General features: G+C 34.9%; 1 protein-coding gene across 1 annotated transcript in view; it reads left to right on the top strand.

Moving 5' to 3' along the window:
- The window catches only part of ANKFN1 (ankyrin repeat and fibronectin type III domain containing 1), a 587,864-nt gene that overhangs the window by 219,264 nt on the left and 347,348 nt on the right, over positions 1 to 21,252 (top strand). The gene's annotated exons all lie outside the window — the stretch shown is intronic.

The following is a 21,252-nucleotide window of genomic DNA, read 5'->3' as shown; positions in this document are numbered from 1 at the left end:
TGTTTCAGTTCTCATATTGGAATTTTGTATAGGGGCAGGCTCTATTCACTTTTATATTCTTTATTGAGGCCCTGTTATCTCCAAATTTAAGATACCTCTACTGTTACCATTCTAGCCACATACGATGATTGTACAAGCCTCATCCTGTGAACCCAGTCCCTGACTTCTGCCTACATCTCCTAGTAGCCCTATATGAGTACTGGTCTTTTCCCGGTGTCTGACTTCTTCTTCTTGAGTAATCCTCAACCAAGAATTTGTTCTACACTATCCACATTCAGAGGAAGAACTGTGGGAGTAGAAACACAGAAGAAAAACAACTGCTTGATCACATGGATCAATGGGGATATGATTGGGGATGTAGACTCTAAATGATCATCCTAGTGCAAATGTCAATAATATGGAAATGGGTCTCGATCAATGACACATGTAAAACCCAGTAAAATTACATGTCAGCTATGGGAGGTGGTTAGAGGGAATGGAGAGAAAGAACATGAATCGTGTAACCATGGAAAAATATTTTAAATTAACTAATTAAAATACATTTTCAAATACATTTGTTTTCTTTTCTAATATAATAGCCTTGATAGGTACCATTTGTGAGTCTTAGGCTTCTAGAAACAGATTTTTGTCACCCATTGTGTTAATTATCCATCTCAGCTTCATGTCATCTGAAAAATCTGATATTGATAACATCTATTCCTCTATATACAAATAATTGATAACATTATTAAATGACATCATAGATCCCTGGGCAATATTACCAAAGACATCCTGCCTGGCTGACATTAAAAATGGCAATGACTATCATTTGAGTCAAGAAATTCAAGCAGGTATAAATGCTTCTAATTATACTATCATTTTTCATTTATTCTCTTTGTTGTGCATTCAGTATATAACATATGCTGCCTTAAATTATTATTATTATTATTATTATTATTATTATTACCATCTTTCTTTGTCTATGTTCTGCCTCCTCTCCTAAACTATATGTTCCTAAGGGCAGAGAGTAGCTCTTCTTTATCTGTGTATATTTTTATGTAATAATTATTTTTTCTCTTCTATTTATTTTTTATTTATTTATTAAATTTTATTTATGTATTTATTTAGTCAATTTAAAACATTATTCCTTGGTCACAAGAATCATATTCCTTCCTTCCCTTCCTTCCCCCTACTATTCCCATAGCTGATGTGTAATTCCACTGGGTATTACAAGTGTCCTTGATCAAAACCTATTTCCATGTTGCTGATGTTAGCACTAGGATGGTCATTTAGAGTCTATGTCCCCAATCATATCCCCTCAACACATGTAATCAAGCAGTTGTTTTTCTTGTGTTTCTACTCCCACAGTTTTTCCTCTGAATGTTGATAGTGTTCTTTCTCGTGGATCCCTCCAAGTTGTTCAGGATCACTGTATTTCCACTAATGGAGAAGTCCATTACATTCAATTGTACCACAGTGTATCAGTCTCTGTGTACAATGTTCTCCTGGTTCTGCTCCTTTCACTCTACATCAGTTGCCGGAGGTTGTTCCAGTCCCCATGGAATTCATCCACTTTATTATTCCTTTGAGCACAATAGTATTCCATCACCAACATATACCACAATTTGTTCAGTCATTCCCCAGTCGAAGGGCTCCCCTCATTTTCCAGTTTTTTGCCACCACAAAGAGTGCAGATATGAATATTCTTGTACAAGTCTTTTTCCTTATTATCTCTTTGGAGTACAAACCGAGCAGTGCTATGGCTGGATCAAAAGGCAGACAGTCTTTTAGTGCCCTTTGTGCAGATTTCCAAATTGCCCTCCAGAATGGTTGGATCAATTCACAACTCCACTAGCAATGCACTAATGTCCCAACTTTGCCACATCCCCTCCAGCATTCATTACTTTCCTTTGCTGTCATGTTAGCCAATCTGCTTGGTGTGAGGTGATACCTCAAAGTTGTTTTGATTTGCATCTCTCTGATTATAAGAGATTTAGAACACTTTTTCATGTGCTTATTAATAGTATTGATTTCTTTAACTAAAAATTGCCTATTCGTGTCCCTTGCCCATTTATCAATTGGAGAATGGCTTGATTTTTTGAACAATTGATTTAGCTCTTTGTAAATTTGAGTAATTAGACCTTTGTCAGAGGTTTTTGTTATGAAGATTGTTTCCCAATTTGTTGCTTCCTGTCTAATTTTGGTTGCATTTTTTTTGTACAAAACCTTTTTTATTTGATATAATCAAAATTATTGATTTTACATTTTATGATTTTTTCTAGCTCTTGCTTGGTTTTAAAATCTTTCCTTTCCCAAAGGTCTGTGTTCACCTAATTTGCTTATAGTTTCCTTCTTTATAGTCAAGTCATTCACCCATTCTGAGTTTATCTTGGTGTAGGGTGTGAGATGTTGATCCAAACCTAATCTCTCCCACATTGTCTTCCAATTTTCCTTTTTCACTTTTTATCAAATAGTGGATTTTAGTCCCAGAAGCTGGGATCTTTGGTCTTATCATAGACTGTCTTGCTGAGGTCGCTTACCCAAAGTCTATTTCACTGATATCCCTTTCTGTCTCTTAGCCAGTACCAAATTGTTTTGATGACTGCTGCTTTATAGTATATTTTGAGGTCTGGTACTGCAAGTCCACCTTCCTTTGCATTTTTTTTTTATGATTTCCCTGGATATCCTTGATCTTTTGTTCTTCCATATGAATTTTGTTATTTTTTTCTAATTCAGTAAAAAAAGTTTTTTGGTCATTCAATGGTTATAGCACTAAATAAGTACATTAATTTGGGTAGGATTGTCATTTTTATTATGTTAGGTCATCCTACCCATGAGCAGTCAATGTTTTTCCAATTGTTTAGATCTAGTTTTAATTATGTGGAGAGTGTTTTTTGTGTTCATATAGTTCCCATGTTTGTCTTGGCAGATTCCTAAGTATTTTATACTGTCTCGGGTGATTTTAAAATGGAATTTCTCTTTTTAATTCTTGCTGCTGGGATGTGTTGGAAATATATAGAAATGCTGATGACTTTTATGGGTTTATTTTGTATCCTGCAACTTTGCTAAAGTTGTTGATTATTTCGACTAGCTTTTTAGTTGATTCTCTAGGATTCTTTAAGTAGACCATCATACCATCTGCAAAGAGTGATATCTTGGTCTCCTCATTGCCAATTTTAATACCTTCAATTTCTTTTTCTTCTCTAATTGCTACTGTTAGTGTTTCTAGTACAATGTTAAATAATAGGGGTGATAATGGGTATCCTTGTTTCACTACTGATCTTATTGGGAAGACTTCTAGTTTGTCCTCATTGCAGATGTTTTCTGATGGTTTTAGATAAATACTGTTTATTATTTTTGGAAAGGCCCTTCTATTCCTATGCATTCTAGTGCTTTCAATAGAAATGGGTGTTGTATTTTGTCAAAGGCTTTTTCTCTATCTATTGAGTTAATCATGTAATTTTTTTGTGAGTTTGCTTGTTAATATGGTCAGTTATGTGGAAAGCTTTCTTATATTGAACCATCCTTCAATTCCTGGTATGAATCCTATGTAGTCATAGTGAATAACCCTCTTGATCACATGCTGGCATCTTTTTGCTAATATCCTATTTAAGATTTTTGTATCTATATTAATTAGGAGATTGGTCTGTAGTTTTCATTCTCTGTTTTTGACCTGACTGGCTTTGGAATAATACCATATTTGTGTCATAAAAGGAATTTGGTAGAACTCCTTCTTTGCTTATTCTGTCAAATAGTTTGTATAATATTGGGATTAATTGTTCTTTGAGTGTTTGATAGAATTTATTTGTGAATCCATCTGCTCCTGTCTTTTTCTTAGGGAGTTTTTCTTAGGGAGTTCTTTGCTGGATTGTTCAATTCCTTTTTCTGATATGGGGTTGTATAGGTAGTCTATTTCTTCCTCTGTTAGTCTAGGCAATTTATATTTTTGTAAATACTCATCCATATCACCGAGATTGCCATATCTGTTGCCATATAATTGGGCATAATAATTTTTAATGATTGCCTTAATTTCCTCTTCATTGGAGGTGAGGTCTCCCTTTTCATTTTGGATACTGTCAATTTGGTGTTCTTCTTTCCTTTTTTAAATTAGATTGACCAGACCTTTGTGTATTTTATTTGTTTTTTCAAAGAACCAGCTTCTAGTCTTATTAATTAAGTCAATAGTTCTTTGACTTTCAATTTTATTAATTTCTCCTTTGATTTCTAGGATCTCTAATTTAGTGTACATCTGAGGATTTTAATTTTTTCACATTTTAGTTTTTTAATTTCCATGCCCAATTCATTGGCCTATGCTCTCTCTAATTTGCTAATATATGAACTCAAGGATATAAATTTTCTTCTGAGTACTGTGTTGGCTATATCCCATAGATTTTGAAAGGAAGTCTCATCATTGTCATTTTCTTCAATGAATTTATTAATTGTTTCTATGATTTTTTCTTTAACCAATTTTGGAGAATTGTATTATTTAATTTCCAATTAATTTTTTATTTGACTCTCCATGTACCCTTACTAATTATTATTTTCATTGCATTATGGTCTGAGAAGGTAGTATTTCTTATTTCTGCTCTTTTGCACTTATTTGCAATGTTTTTATGCCCTAGTACATGGTCAATCTTTGTGAATGTACCATGTGCTTCTGAAAAGCTGTCTTCCTTTTTGTCCCTATTTATTTTTCTCCACATATCTACTAACTCTAATTGTTCTAAGAATTCATTCACTTCTCTTACCTCTTTCTTATTCATTTTTTGGTTTGATTTATCTAGTTCTGATAGGGGAAGGTTCAGGTCTCCCACTAATATAGTTTTTCTGTTATTTCATCCTTGACCTCCACTAGTTTCTCCTTTAGAAATTTGGATGCTATGCCATTTGGTGCATACTTGTTGAGTACTGATATTTCCACATTGTCTATACTGTCTTTTATAGGAATGTAATTATCTGCCCTATCTCTGTTGACTAGATCTATTTTTACTTTGGTTTGTCAAATATCATGATTGTGACTCCTGCCTTCTTTTTATCAGTTAATGTACAATAGATTTGGCTTCCTCCCCTTACTTTGACCCTGTGCATGTCTACCTTCCTCATGTGTGTTTCTTGTAGACAGCATATGGAAGGGTTTTTATTTCTGATCCACTCTCCTATTCACTTGGTTTTATGGGTGAGTTCATTCCTTTCACATTCAGAGTTATGATTACTATCTGTGTATTTCCCAGCATTTTGATTTCTACTCCTAGTCCTGCCTTTTCTTCTTTCACTATTTCCTTCTACACTAATGCTTTGTTTTTAATCAGTCCCCCTAATTCTCACCCTTATTTTACTTCCCTTTCTGCCCCCCCCTTCCTTCTTATTCCCCTCCTATTCTCTTTACAGTCTTTTTAAACTACCTCCCACCCTCTCCCTACCTTGTATTGCTTCCCTCCCCACCATTCTGTTTGTTACCCTTCTACTTCCCTATAGGGCACAAATTAATTCTCTGCCCCAATGTATTTGGTTGCTCTTCCCTCTTTGAGTCAATGTCAATGCATGTAAGAATTGAGTATTTCCTATCTCCAACCTCTTTATCCTTCCAGTGTATTGATGTTCTCCCCCCAACCACCTTGGGCTTCTTTGTGGCATATAAATTTACCCCCTTTTGATTCTTTTCCAATTTCTCTTTACAAGAGCATTCTACATACATTCTAAGCATTCTTTACAAATGCTTGAAATTCTTCTATTTTTTTAAATGGCCATACTTTCCCTTGTAAGAATATAGTCAGTGTTGCTGGGTAGTTGATTCTTGGTTGTAGATCTAGTTCCCTTGCTTTCCAGAATATCATATTCCATGCCTTTTGGTCCTTCAGTGTAGATGTAGCCAGATCCTGTGTTATCCTCACTGTAGTTCTGTGGTATCTGAATGACTTCTTAGCAGCTTGTGATATTTTTTCCTTGGTCTGATAGTTCTTGAATTTGTCTATAACATTCCTGGGTGTTGCCATTTGGGGATTAAGTATAGGAGGTGATTTGTGGATTCTTTCAACCTCCACTTTTCTCTCTTATTCTAGAATATTGGGGCAATTTTCTTGGATAATTTCCTGTAGGATAATGTCCAGTCTTTTTCTTTTATCATGGTCTTCTGGTAGACCAATGATTCTTAAGTTGTCTCTCCTTAAATGAATTTCTAAATCTTCTGTTTTGTGAATGAGGTGCTTCATATTTTCCTCATTTTTTTCACTCTTTTTATGTTGTTTTATAGTTTCCTGCTGCCTTGTGAAGTTGCTTGCTTCTAATTGTTGTGTCTGAATTTTAAATGCTGGATTTCATCCCTGGCTCTTTGGTCATCTTTCTCCTTCTGATTTTTCATCTCCTTTGTCTCATTTTCAAGCTGATTGATTTTGGCTTTCAAGACACTATTTTCTTGTTTTAGTTCAAGTGCCTCTGTTTCCAGATGATTTATCTTGCGTTTTAAGTTCTTTTCCCAGTTGTCTTCAGCCTCTCTTAATTTTGTTTTGAATTATATTTTGCATTCTTCCCAAGCCTCTGTCCAGTTTGCTGGAGTTTCTGTGTTTTTGCTTGGCATTTCTTCATCCTTCTTTATTACATTTGCTCTTTGTTCATTGCCTGGATAGAAGCTGTTGATTGTAATTTTTTCTTTTTCTTTTGTTTGCTCATATTTGTCCTTTCTTTTCCCCCTGTTGTTGCCTACAATATTGCTCCTCTCATTATGTTTTGGATCTGTGGTTTTGGGCTTTTCTATCAACCCTCCCCCTTGGAGTTTAGTCAGTAAATCTCTCAGTGCACTCTGTGGGGGAGGGGTGTTGGAGCTTGAGCTTCCCTGCCCTCTGAAGGCTTTGATGAGATTAAATCCAGCTAGTTTGAACTTGTAGATATGGATGTGCCCTGAAGCCAAAACCTTGGGAAGGGAGGGGGGGGAGGGTTAATATAGAGTGTCTCTGCTGCTTCAACTAGGCTGCCAGCTCTGTACTTCTTCTCCGACTGCTTCCCCACCACCTGTGTTCAATTTTCTGAGCCTGGCCCAGATTTGCCCACAAGGCACTCCCACCAGACAAGCACTCTTGTCCATCCAGAGGTTCCAGCTACCGCTGGAGTCTCAGTGCTCTAGGTGGAGGTGGGGTCCTGGGACCTTCCTTTTTCCTTCCCCTTAAAACTGAGTGTTCTCGAATTCTGGCTTTTAGGGGGCGTTTCTTTTAGGTTCAGTGTAGCAGAAGGTTTCCTTGGCTCTGTCTTGTTAGGTTTGATTTTCAGGCCCTTAGGAGCATTTAGTTTGTAGTCAGTAAGGAAGGATTTTCAGAGGTCTTAATTTTTGCTGCCTCTAAGCTGCCATCTTGGCTCTGCCTCCTATCTATGTATATTTTAGAGTTGGTAGCAAATTAGATTTAATGTAATATGTATTTAATAAATATGTAATTGATGGATTAATTAAACATATTCAGTGCCTTACATAAAATAAGTTGGTAATGAAATTGGTTGCACTTAATTGAGAGGAAAAGAAGCTTATCCCCTACGAGTTTCTCAGTATGAAGATATCTATTCCATTTACTATGGCTATTCTATGCCAAATGATATATGTTTTCATGTTGTATGTATGTATGTATGTATGTTCAAGTAGCTATGGTAAGAGTGTTGCCCTTGGTTTGGTGAAAGAGCACTTCTAAGTCACTTCTCTTCCTGTTAAAGATCTTGGGGTGACACATTCTGGAAAGCCAAGAAATAGTTCCCAAACAGTTTTTATTACTACAAAGCCAACATTACAACACCAACATTTTGATGCAATGTTCAAGTTCAACACTTTCTGTCAGATTTTTTCCCCACCCTAAATCTGGCACTATAATTGACCTGAACCAATCAGAACTAATCTTCTTCCCAAGTCCCTTTCTCTAAAAAGAAATCACTCTGCATTTCAGAAACATGTGGTGCATTACTACATATGTACAAAGAGAGTTTATTTATCCAGCCGTGAAATGTAAGGAAGTCAATATATACAATCCTATAATGTTCAAAAGCACAGGAGATTTAAGACCCTAAGATCTCCATCTAGTGAAGTGTTAATTAATCAAGTACAATGGTCAAAAATGAGTTACTATGTGAACCAATTAAAACAAGATAATTGGGAGCTTTCAGCACTTCTAAATATTTATTCCAGTTGATGTAAATATTTATTTACATATCATCTGTTTGCAATTTTTATCACTTATGCTCTCTGTAAAGCTGTTTGTAGCCAATTAGATCATTCCTGCCTGGGCTTGAATTAAGATCTAAACTTTTTCTAGTTAACTGACAGCAAACTAAAATATTTTTGTTCTAATTCATTGGACAATGTATATTTTTGACAACGTGTTTATAGTCTTCATTTATCATGGAAAGTGATATTGTAGTCATCCTTTTGAAGGAAAAACTCCAAATTTCTTTTCATAGGCAATTACCTCATTTTGTTATATTTTCCCATGTGGTATTGATTAAAACAATTCCCAACTTTGCTGACTTTGATTATGTCAATAGAGTGTTAAAAGTTTCCTTCACACTTCTGCAAGAAATTGTTGGGCTTCAGTTCTGTCTAGTGCTTTCCGTCAAATTTGTGCGGACTTTCCTGTTGGTCTTGAGAGTTTAGGGAATTACTTTAGGGTGTCTCGGTTAATATTCCCTGTTTATAAGATGTGTTTTCTTTCCTCTCAAACTAGAGTAGCAAGGTTATTTAGTATGAGTAGACTAAGAAGTCTTCTTCTGGGCCTCAGTATCTCTTGACCTTCCTTTCTTATCTACGCTTTCATGTATGCATTTCTCCTTTTCTTTTGGGGAATCTAGGTACCACAGTATATCCATAAAAGCAGCTGGGCCTGGAGTTAGGAAATCCTAAATTCAAATCCAGTCTCAGGTTCTTACTGGCTGTGTGACTATAGGCAAATCAATTAACCTCTATTTGCCTCACTTTCCTCAACTGTTAAATGGGAGCAATTATAGTATTTATCTCCTTTAGGTGTTCTGAGGATCAAAAGAGGGCCTTCAAATAACCCATTTAAACCTTTATTTTCTTGAGTAAACAAGGGATGGTCCCAGTTCATTAATCTTTACCTAAATCATCTGATCATATGATTTTTCCTTTCTTTTTTTTTTTAATTTTTTGTATTTATTTATTTTTTAAAACCCTTACCTTCCATCTTGGAGTCAATACTGTGTATTGGCTCCAAGGCAGAAGAGTGGTAAGGGCTAGGCAATGGGGGTCAAGTGACTTGCCCGGGGTCACACAGCTAGGAAGTGGCTGAGGCCAGATTTGAACCTAGGACCTCCCGTCTCTAGGCCTGGTTCTCAATCCACTGAATTACCCAGCTGCCCCCGATTTTTCCTTTCTTAATCTATATTTGTACCAGGCCTTGATTACTGCCTGGATTACTACCTTAATAAAATCAAATCTCCATATACATATTTATGTACATTAAATATGCACATGTACACATATACCTATATACATATAGTGAATAAATACATGCCTATTCATATGTAAACTTAGCCATTAGTCCAGTTCTATTCAACAATATGTCCTTTTTATTAAGAATTATATGCTTTTTTCATTAATAAAGTTTTAGTTGCCATGATTATAGAAGGAATTACTAATTAAGAAAAAGTTTAAAATTGCTTTTTCATTTTTATTTTACTTTTTTCTTGTACACACTTGGAAGTGATTACATTATTTCCAAATTTTTTCTGTCTGGGTCTGCAGTTAGCAGCATGTGAGCAGAAATTTTATACTAATGAGAGCCCATATATAAAATCCAAAAACATTTTTAAAATACTTATTATGGGTCAGGCATTGTGCTAACTTCTGGGGAGCCAAATAAAAAGCAAAAATGGTTTTAGCCTTCAAGGAGTTTACATCTTAATGAGGGAAAGAGCATATATAAATCAGAACATACCACATAAACTCAGAGGTGATCCAAGGGTGTTGTGGTAATTGTTTAACAAAAGATTCTCCTAGAAACATTATGCATGGCATACTTTTAATCTATATTAATGACATTTTTGGCATTGTTAAGACTCTATCTTAAATCTTAATAATCAGTAAAACAAAAAACCAAGCCATGATTTGTAGTGTCTGAAAATTTCAGAGGTGTAGATGCTCATACTGAAAATGGAACAATAGATTCTGTACTTCTAGCCAGCTCCAGCATACCACTGAAGGTAACCTTAGAGAGGAAGGCGCTAGCATCTGGTGGGAAAGAGGAAAGGTCTTCTACAGAAATAGTGTTTCAAGTGAGTCTTAAAGGAAGTGGGGGATTCTAAGAGTGGAAAACTGGGAGGAAAGCATTCCAGGCACCGGAAATAGCTGATGCAAAGAATGACAACTGTAAGGAATATCAAGTACTCCAGTATGAGTGAATTAAGAGTAGAAGGGATAGTAGAATGTATGATCATTACAAAGTTAGGAAGATGCCAAGTTGTGAATAACTTTGAATGAAAAATAGGGGACTTTGTACTTAATCCTAGAAATAATGGAGAATCACTCAAGTTTTTTGCCATGGGAGGGGGATAGGGTGACACAGTCAGACTTAAGTTTTAAGATAATCACTTTATAGCTTTGTAGAGGATAGACTAGAACTGGGAGAGGCTTAAAGCAATTAGCATGTATAACAATAGTTCATTTAAGAGTATGAGAACCTGAACTAGGGAATGGACAAATATAAACAATTTAGGAAGAGAGATGTAGGTTTAGGGTGTGCCAAATAATCCCAGGATGACTTTCACCTTGGAAATACATTTAGATTACATTAAGATTTTCCATATGGAAAAGGTCACTGACTGAAAGAGAGACTATTCTGGTGAGAATGAGGTATGTACTAGAAGATAACATTCTTCATTCCTTATGGCAGTTAAGTAACTCAGTGGACAATGTGGACATTGGAGTTAAGAAGTTGTTGTTCAGTCATTTGGGTCATGTCTGACTGACTCTTCATGACCCCATTTGAAGTTTTCTTGCCAAAGATACTGAAACAGTTTGCCATTTCCTTTTCCAATTCATTTTACAGATGAGGAAACTGAGGCAAATATGGATAAGTGACTTCACTGGGGTCACAGTTATTAAATGTCTGAACCAGATTTGAACTCAGGTCTTCCTGATTCCAGACCCAATGTAACACCTCACTGCTCTTTGAGATCTGGGTTCAAATCGTGATGCAAACTGTGGCCCTATGAAAGTCACTTCAATTATTTGCTCCTTAGTTTTCTGGACTATAAGATAATAAGAGCCCCTCTTTCACAGAGTTGTTTCAAGGATCAAATGAGATAACATAGAAAATGCTTTGCAAATCTTGGAGCATTATATAAATATTTATTATTATAATTCTGTTGTTTCTAGTGTGTCTTCTAATAATTAGGAAATCTCAGGAAGTTATAAAGGCCTCATTTTCTTTTCTTAGATAATTCAATTTTCTCCCTTCAAGTGAGACCACATAGTCTGGTATAAGTTTGAGGGAGGAAGAGGTTGTAGAAAGTAGATACAAGTTTCTACATTCTTGTCATTGTTTTCTTTTAGATAGGCTAGCTTATCTCTGACTGCTTTGATTGAATTAGGTTCTACACCTGTCCATAGCTATTCTTATTCAGGAGAGAAGAGGAAAAATCCAGCCAATTCTTGGCCCTTATTCATCCTTTCTTTCTCAACCATTCAATTGGCAATTAGCATCTATATCCTTGCCTCAATATTTACCTTTTTATCAGCATCCTGATGCTCCAACTAGTCAGATCCTTTTTTATATGGTGACAATTGTATAATTCAATTCAACAAATGCTTATTGTGCCCATCATATGAAAAATGTGAAATATTTCAAGACACAAAATAGGCAATCAATATTACCAGTGTTCCCATTGGCAAATCTCTGACTCTGTGTCTCAATTTTCTGATCTGTAAAGAGAGAGGTTTTATCAGATGACTTATGAGATCTGTTCTGGCTCGAAATCTATGATCCACTAAATGACTAGATATCCTGGAATTCAGTAAAGAGTAAAAAAATATGCCATTCTCACAGCAGTTAACACCATTTATTTAAGGACAGAGCTAGCTTCCCTCTCTTCTTTTTCAGTTTTGTTTTTTTTAACAAATCCTCCTCCAAGCAAGGAATACATGTCAGACCTATGGATGGGGGAAGAATTTTGACCAAATAAGAGATAGAGAGCAGTATGTATTATAAAATGGATAATTTTGATTATATTAAATTTAAAAAAATGTTTTACACAGATAAAACCAATGCAACCAAGATGAGAAGGAAAGCAGAAAGCTGGAGAAATTATTTTATACCAAGTATCTCTGATAAAGACTTCATTTCTCAAATATATAGAAAACCAAGTCAAAAAATTTTTATGAGAATACATGTTTCAGCAGCGAGGTAGCTCAGTAAACTGAGAGCCAGGCACAGAGATGGGAGGTCCTAAGTTCAAATCTGGCCTTGGACACTTCCTCACTGTGTAACCCAGGGGAAGTCACTTAATCCCCTTTGCCTAGCCTTACCACTCTTCTGTCTTGGAACAAATACATAGTATTGATTCTAAGGTGGAAAGTAAAGGTATTAAAAAAAAAAGATTACATGTCTTTCCTCAGTTGATAAATGGTCAAGGTTTAGGCAGACAATTTTATGAAGAAATTAATGAAGAAATTAAAACTGTCCTTAGTCATGTGAAAAAATGCTCCAAATCACTATTACTTGCAGAAATGTAAATTAAAACAACCCTGAGGTACTACTTCACACTTATCAGATTGACTAATGTGACAGAAAAGAAAAATAATAAAGATTGGAGGGGATCTAGAAAATCTGGGACACTAATGTACTGTTAGTAGAGATGCAACCATTCTAGAGAGCAATTTGGAACTCTGCCCAAAGGACTATAAAATTGTGCATACCCTTTGACCAAGCAATACCACTACTAGATCCATATCCCAAAGGTATTTTTTTTAAGGGGAAAGCACGTATTTGTACAAAAATATTTATAGCAGCTCCTTTTGTGGTGGCAAAGAATTGAAAAATGAGGGGATATCCATTTATTGGGGAATGGCTGAACAAGTTATGGTATATGATTGTAATGGAATGCGATTATGCTATATGCACTGATGAGCAGGATGATTTCAGAAAAGCTTGGGAAGACTGAACTAATACAGAGTGAAGCAAGCTTCACTAGGAGAATATTATACACACCAACATAATGTTATCTGTCTTGCCAGTCATGTCTTAGTGAATGAGAATGGAAACATTGGCACACACCTTTTCAGGGATCTCTTATTTTCTTTAATAATGAGATAAGTTTGAAGCAACAATACACCAGTTTGAATAAAATATAAGTCAGTAGGACTCATCTATCAGGCAAGACTGCCCTTCGCTTTGTTGTTTACTTTGCTTCCAAAGAAGAGTGCTTGGTGGCATGGCATTTTGTAGCAGCATAATATACACTCAAGGGCACATCTGAATCCCTTTCAGCATAATCAGTATTAATGTAATAGTGTCATCCAATTGTAGAACTCCATGAAAGTGAAACCTTGAAGCAAACAACCTCCTTTGTTCACATGTTCATGGCTAAAGGCAGTCTTGTTACTCTGAGAGGTTGCATTACCGTGAGGCTATAGACCTTTTCTCAGCAGGTGAGTACATTCTAAGTTTTTGTTTCCTAGCAACATGTTCTCCCGAAGAAGGAGAAGGGCACACGGTTTCTGAAGAGTTTTCCATAACATTTACTGCTTTCAGGCAGAGTGTGTAACACTAGGCAGCATCTACACTGGCGTTTTCCAATGTTTTTTGAGTGTATGATATATTATTTCTTCTTTTTTCTTAGAAATTATAAATATCTGCTTAGAATAGCTTATTGGAATGCAGGGATGGTTCAATATGAGGAAAACTGTCCACATAATTGCCTGTCTTCATTATGAAACCAACAGAAACCATATGATTATTTCAATAGATGCAGAGCTTTTGATAAAATATAACTCATTTCTATTAGAATAGATATTGTCACATATATAATCTATGTATTGTCATATATTGTCATATCAGGGTATGGAAAAAGTTGGTGTCTATGGTTTGTGAATTGAGTTAGACTAGAAAGACTTCTATGATCCTTCTCAACTCTGAAATTTCCTTTTTTTACAATTATACACTTAATTTGCTTAGTCATGCAAAATTCAGTGCACATCCTGCCCCACTGATATTTCTCCTTGTCTGTCTATAGCAGGGGTTCTAACTTGTTTTAAATAGTGTATCTTTTCTCTAAATGATGTTATTAAATTAATAAAATACATAGAATTACAAAGGAAAATAATTTTACTGAATACAATTATCAAAAACACTGTATGTTGATTCCAGAGCAGAAGAGGGGTAAGGGCTAGACAATGGGGTTAAGTGACTTGCTTAGGATCACAAAGCTAGGAAACATTTGAAGACAAATTTCAACCCAACACCTCCCATCTCTAGACCTGGCTACAATCCATTGAGCCACCTAGTGGCCCCTAATTTCCTATGTTTAGTAGTAGGGTGATTAAAGTATATTAGATTCAGATCTAAGGAAGGTCCCTTAACTCTTTCCAAAACCAGAAAATCAAATTTTTTTCTTCAAAAGTGATCAGTTCCTGAGGAAAGCCCAACTCATAATGAATGTCCAAACTCAGATCAGTTACACAAGTGCAGGATGTGTGAATATTATGTATCTAAGAGTTCCATTCCCTAGTCTAACCATTTGCCAGTTCAATTATCTGTTCAGTCAGTCAATAAACATTCATTTTAATTTAGTTAATTAATTTGGCTACTATGTACCAGGAACTATTTTAAGCATTAAGGATAAAAAAAAAGGAAAAAGATAGTCCATATTTTCAAGGAGCTCACCATCCTATGGGAGAGGCAACATGCAAATCAATATAACAAACTTGCCCATCCATTGCTCCGAAATAAATTAAAATACATATATAACAGGTAGGCAGAATAGAAAGCACCACCCTTGGGCTTTTTGTATCTCAAGATTTAGAGCTAGAACTAATTTTGAGGCTCCACCCTCCAATTATATGAATACAATTCTATTCCACAAATATTTATTTAGCATCAGTAACATACATGGCACCATGCTAGATGCTGGAGATGCTCAGATTCTTGTGGACCAAGTCAACAAATATGCTTCCTACCTTCAGACAGAGGTGAAGGATCCATGTAGAGAAAATGACACATTTTTGGTTATGGCTAATATAGGATTTGTTTTTGCTTAATGATGCATATTTGTTCCAAAGGCTTTTTTTATTGTTTCTTTCTCAGTGGAGGGGGGGGGGAAGTAAAAAATGAAAGAAAAAGAAATGGAAGTTATATGAAGGAAAAACATTAACCAAGTTTAAAAAAATCAAAACAAACAAAAAAAAACCTAAAGTTCAAAGAAGTTAAGTGATTTGCTCACAGCCAGTAAATGGCAGATCCTAAGCCTGAACCCTGATTTTCCAGTTTTAAATCCAGTGTGCTTTCCAAGACATGTTGTTGTGCTTAAAAGGCTTTTTCTCAAAAAGTTAATTATAATGAATACTGAAATGGGTTTTGAGTGATAATATACATATAGCCCAGTGGAATTGCTTGTCAACTCCAGGAAGGAGAGAAGAGGGGAGAAGAAGGGAGGGAGACAACAAGAATCATGTAACCATGGGAAAAATTAAAAAAACAAAACAAAAGAAAATAAAAAAGAAAAGTGATTATTAAATTATTATTGTATTATGCAATTTAACATGAATTTATTAAGTGCTTGTTGTAAGCAGGTCCTATGCTAATGCTTGGTACTAGGCAAATAAAGACAAAAATAAAATCTATCCTGAACTGCTTTGGGGGATCTTTTATTCTATTGTAAATATAAATTACTATTACTTTCTTCAAAAGCTCTTACCTTCTACCTAAGTAACAATTCAAAGACCAAAGGGCAAAAACTAGACAATAGAGTTAAGTGACTTGCCCAAAGTCACACAACTAGGAAGTGTTTGAACCCAGGTTACTATTACTCTTAATCATATAGCACTTTAAGTATTAAAAATGCTATCCATATATTATTTTATTTAATCCTCACAACACTGTGAGAAAGGCATTATTGAGATAATTATGTTCAATTTTTTACAATGAGGAAATTAAGTCTTAAAGAGGCTAGGTAATAAATACTCCAAACCAAATTCAGACCTGGTTATTTCTTTATTCCAAGTTTAGTCCTCCATTCTATACCTCTCTCTCTCTCTCTCTCTCTCTCTCTCTCTCTCTCTCTCTCTCTCTCTCTCTCTCTCTCTCTCTCTCTCTCTCTCACCATCATCAGAAGGTTAAATAAGTCAACAGACTGGGATGAATAAGATAGGTATGAATCAGAACTAGTTGAGGTTCATTTATTGTCCTTTGTGAAACCACTGGCTCTCACATCAATGCTGAATTAGCCCTTTTTCATGGAATTGGACAAAGGAAAGATAGTAATTTAGGCCAGCTTCTAAGACCTTTTCCTCTATAAATTGTGAGCAGAGAGAACTGAAGTGTTCCTGTTGTCTCTGTTCCTATGTTCTGCACGTGGTCTGTGGTTCTTAGTCAAGCCAAAGAGAAATGTATATAAATGTTTTGGGATATACAAACATTAACCTTGCTAACAGGCTCCTCCATGAACTTTAGTACAGGCTGAAGGAGAGGAGAGTGAAAAGCAGTATTAGAATGAATCCAAGAACAAATTTTTCATCCTTTATGTTTTGGATAATGTAGATGCTTTACCCATGGGGAAATTTTCTAGCTTTGAGAATAACATCTTAAGGAGCCTGGTTAACTTCACAATGTCTAAAATTGCGAAATAACAATACATGTGTAAACATCCCCACCTCCCCATTCCCAATCACTCATCCTTCCAGCTCTTCACTGAGCCAAACCTTGGCAGAACTTAAACGGATAGGAGGATTCTACCTAACAAATCTGCATTGGGGAGTAGAGGAGAAGGACATAGAGGTCCATGCTTTTCCTTCTCATAAGGACCTCCATTTATAGACCTAACTTCAACTTCCTCTTCTGACTTGTTCTGGCTCAATATGTGCTGCCTCTTTCTCAGAGCCTACTTTCCCTTCCCGTTAATCCCCACAGGAGTGAGATTGGAACTTTCTAGTAGATCATAATCTCTTTCATTCCAATTTCACCTGTTGGTCAAATTATCCTTTGTGCCAATGTGTCCCACTGTGGCACAGTAGAGACAGCATTGAATTTGGAAGCAAAAGAGAATCTCCACTCTACTACTTGCTCTCTGGATGGACGTGGGTCTCAGTTTTCTTAAAATGAGGAGATCTGACCTTAAAGTCTCTAATCATCTCAGCTCAGTCTATGATCCCATGATCTTTCAATAGATTATGCCTCAACTGCCTCTATTTCTAGTCAGAGTTCTAAAAATTGGCAGAGCCAAAACAGGAATCCAAAAATTTCAGCTTCATGATTTCCCTACATATTCTGAATTGCTATTGGCAAAAAAAGTAGTTTATATATGTAGACCCCCTTCTTGGTAACTCTTTCTAACTTATACTTAAATTCATAGTTTAAGTCCCCAAAGGGGGACAGCTCTCTCAGCTTCTATAGATATATCCTGCCAATCTAATATATCTAACACTATAATTCACACAGCCCCCAACAAGTCCACTTCTCATTAACAATAGGCAAGTAGACATGATGTTGCTGTGGTGTTCATTTTGTTTCAGTTATGTCTGACTCTTCATGACCCTGATGGGAGTTTGCTTAGCAAAGATACTAGAGTGCTTTGTCATTCCTTTCTCCAGCTCCTTTGACAAATGGGGAAACTGAGGCAAACAAGGTAAGGTGACTTGTCAAGGGTCATCTAGTTATTAAGTGTCTGAGGCCAAATTTGAATTCAGGAAGATGAGGCTTCCTAATTTCAGACCTGGTACTCTATCCACTTCATGACCTAATTTCCCTAGGATATAAAATAAGTCCACACAAATCATCAGAATAGAAAGATAAATCACATACATACATACATACATACAAAACCTTGAAGGAAAAGAAAGACAAATTTATATTTAAAATAAACATAGAAAGTATAAAATGTTTGGGACTCTACCTGTCAAGACACATAATAATTATATGAATACAATTATAAAATACTTATCACAAATAAGGACAGATCTAAATAATTTGAAAATGCTTAATTGTTAGGGGGCAGCTGTGTAACTCAGTGAATTGAAAACCAGACCTAGAGATGGGAAGTTCTAGGTTCAAATCTGCCCTCAGACACTTCCTAGCTGTTTGACCCTGGGCAAGTCACTTAATCCCTTTTATTACCTTTCTGCCTTAGCACCAATACACAGTATTGATTCTAAAGCAGAAGGCAAAGGTTTTTAAAAAGGGTTTAATTTAATTTGTTTTGCTTAAATTTAATTAAATAAAATAATTAAATTAAAATTTTAATTATTCATGGTTAGTCTGAGCCAATATGGTAAAAATGATAATACTACCTAAATTAATTTACTTATTCAGTGCCATATCAATCAAACTATCAAAGAATTACTTTATAAAGCTCAAAAAAATTACAAAATTCCTCTGGATGAGCAAAAGATAATGAATGTTAAGAAAATCAGTGAAAAAAATGTGGAGAGAGGCCTAGCAAGTACAAAATCTCAATCTATTCTACAAAGCTGTAATCTTCAAAACAGTTTGGTACCAGATAAGAAATGTGTTATTGATCAGTGTAACAGACTAGGTACAAATATATAGAAGTGAATGAGCATGGTGACCTAGTGTTTGATACACTTAAAAGATTCTAGCTATTGGGTCAAGAACTCACTATTTGATTAAAAAAATAGGAAAACTGAAAAGCAGAATGGCAGAAACTGGACCTAAACAATATTATTATTTCTGTATAAATTGTTCTCCTGGTACTGTTCACTCTGCATCAGTTCATAAATTCTTCCTAGGTCTTTTTGAAACCATCTTCTATATAATTTCTTATAACACATTAGTACTGTCATATTCATATATCATAATTTATTTAGCCATTCCCCAGTTAATGGACTTCCCCTCAGTTCTCAACTCTTTTCTACTCATCCCAAAAACTACTATAAATATTTTTGCATATCTGGGTACTTCTTTTCCTTCCATTTTTTAGGGTATAGACTTAGTTTTTGGTATTATTGTCAGTTTAATAGCTTTATAGGCATAGTTTAAAGACTTTATAGGCATAGTTCCCCATTGTTCTCCATAATGGTTTGATTAGATCATATTTCTGCCAACTGTGCATCAGCACACCTATTTTCCATATCACTTCCAGTATTTGTCATTGTTCTTTTCTTTCTTCTCAGTCATTCTGATGACAATCAAGTAGTATTCAGAGCTGTCACAGCTTACATTTCTCTAATTATTAGGGACATAGTTTCATATGACTACTGATAGCTTTGATTTCTTCCTTTGAATATTGTCTGTTCAGATCCCTTGTCTATTTCTCATTTGAAGAATGTATCTTTTCCTTATAAATTTATTCCTATAAATTTAGCTCTCAAGATATTTGAGAAACAAGATTTTTCTCAGAGAAACTTTCTGTGAAAATTCTACCAACAACAACCCCGAGGTTCTTCCTTTTTATACTTTTAAATACATTGATTTTATTCGTGTAAATTCTTTTCAACTTTATGTAATCAAAAATTACCTATTTTACAGCTCACGAACCTCTCATTCTCTTATTGTTTCAGATTACATTGTAGCCCTTGTTGATTAATGGTTTCATGAGCTTCAATACTGTATCTGTAGGTACAGTGATATCACTGTTTCTAGAATTTTCTTTTTCCAAGTAAAGGTAAACAAGCAATTTTTTCAATATGTATTGCCAGCCAAAATTTCAGGTCATATTTGTCTAACTTGTTTGACTTATGCTAAATAAATTTATAGTGTGCCTTGCAAAGCAACAATTACTCATTGACCGTTATATATGCATAAAGAATAAATGCCTTCTGGCAATTTTCAATAAAAGGATTCCACAGTGAAGATGCTAGACAAAACTTGTCAAGATAGATTTTGCTTTCCTTTAGTTTTCAGGTCAATATGAAAATATTTCATTATATCTAGGAATTGATTTTGTACATAGCCTTATTGAACAAAGGAACTATTCCATCTACATTGTATGGGGAGGTTTCTTCTAACAATAACACTATGAGTGACAGACAATGAGACAAAAGAACTTTTCTAATTCATATAATGTAATAGACCAGTTAGCATTGCCTATTACTGAAATGTTTCTTAAATTTAATTCTAAAATCTAAAATTAAATTAAAAAGAGAAAAAGGACTTACAAATGGGTGTCATAATATGTGGTAGAACCAGATTGCGATTTAATAATATTTACTTTTTTTTAAGGACCCTTATACTGCTTGAGAAGCAACAGTCTATTGCCAAGAAGAACCATCTTTACCTTTTGTTATAAACTTGGGTCTGAAAAGAATTGCATTGCTCATTCCCTTTTGGATTGTTCATTATGAAAGGAACTTCACTGACGTTCATTATCTCTTGAATCAGATGAGTAATACTCTTTCTCTGCTTCACACATTGCAGGAGTAGCATTTATATCATTGAATTCACTACCTGAAAGTTCACCTATGGATAAGTTAGATGGGTTATTTCTTATTAGTTCTTAAATCTGTTAACCCAAGTATCCCTTAGACATCTTATTCGTAAGGATGTAAGTAAAGCCATATTATTATAACCTTTCAGAAAATTTGAAAAGAATAATTTGTAAAGTAATGGAAATTATGAGCAAGGCTAAATTTTTATTTTATTCTACAAATACATGATCCACAAGATTTTTTAAGTGTTGACAAATTCTACTGATGTTCCAACGGGAAAATACTAATATGGTCAAAGAAATGACTGTTCAATATAAATAAATGTTGGAGAATTTCCCCTTATTTATAACAAAAGTATAAAATGTTTAAGCAAATGCATCACCTGTTTGTTTGGTTTTTTTTTTAGTAGAACCAGGTGTTTTATTTCATTCATGATTTGAAAAGTCTTTAGAAAACTAAGGAACCCTGATAATAAAGATATAGAAAAAAGTCATGGACTATGAATTAGGAATACTTTAGGTTTTTTGAGTTTCAAATGTCTAAGAAAAAATTGTGTCAGATAAAACACATGGTCCTTCTAAGTTAAGTGACTTCCCCAAAATGACATAGTAAGTGACTTACTTGGGATTTGAAAATGGCACTCTGACTTTAAATCCAAAAATATTTCTGCATTTCAATTATTGATTTTTTCA

The sequence above is a fragment of the Monodelphis domestica genome, chromosome 2 (genome assembly GCF_027887165.1).
Source record: "Monodelphis domestica isolate mMonDom1 chromosome 2, mMonDom1.pri, whole genome shotgun sequence".
Classification (NCBI taxonomy): Eukaryota; Metazoa; Chordata; class Mammalia; order Didelphimorphia; family Didelphidae; genus Monodelphis; species Monodelphis domestica.
The sequence above is the reverse complement of the archived record's forward strand: the minus strand, read 5'-3'. Positions and strand labels throughout refer to the sequence as shown.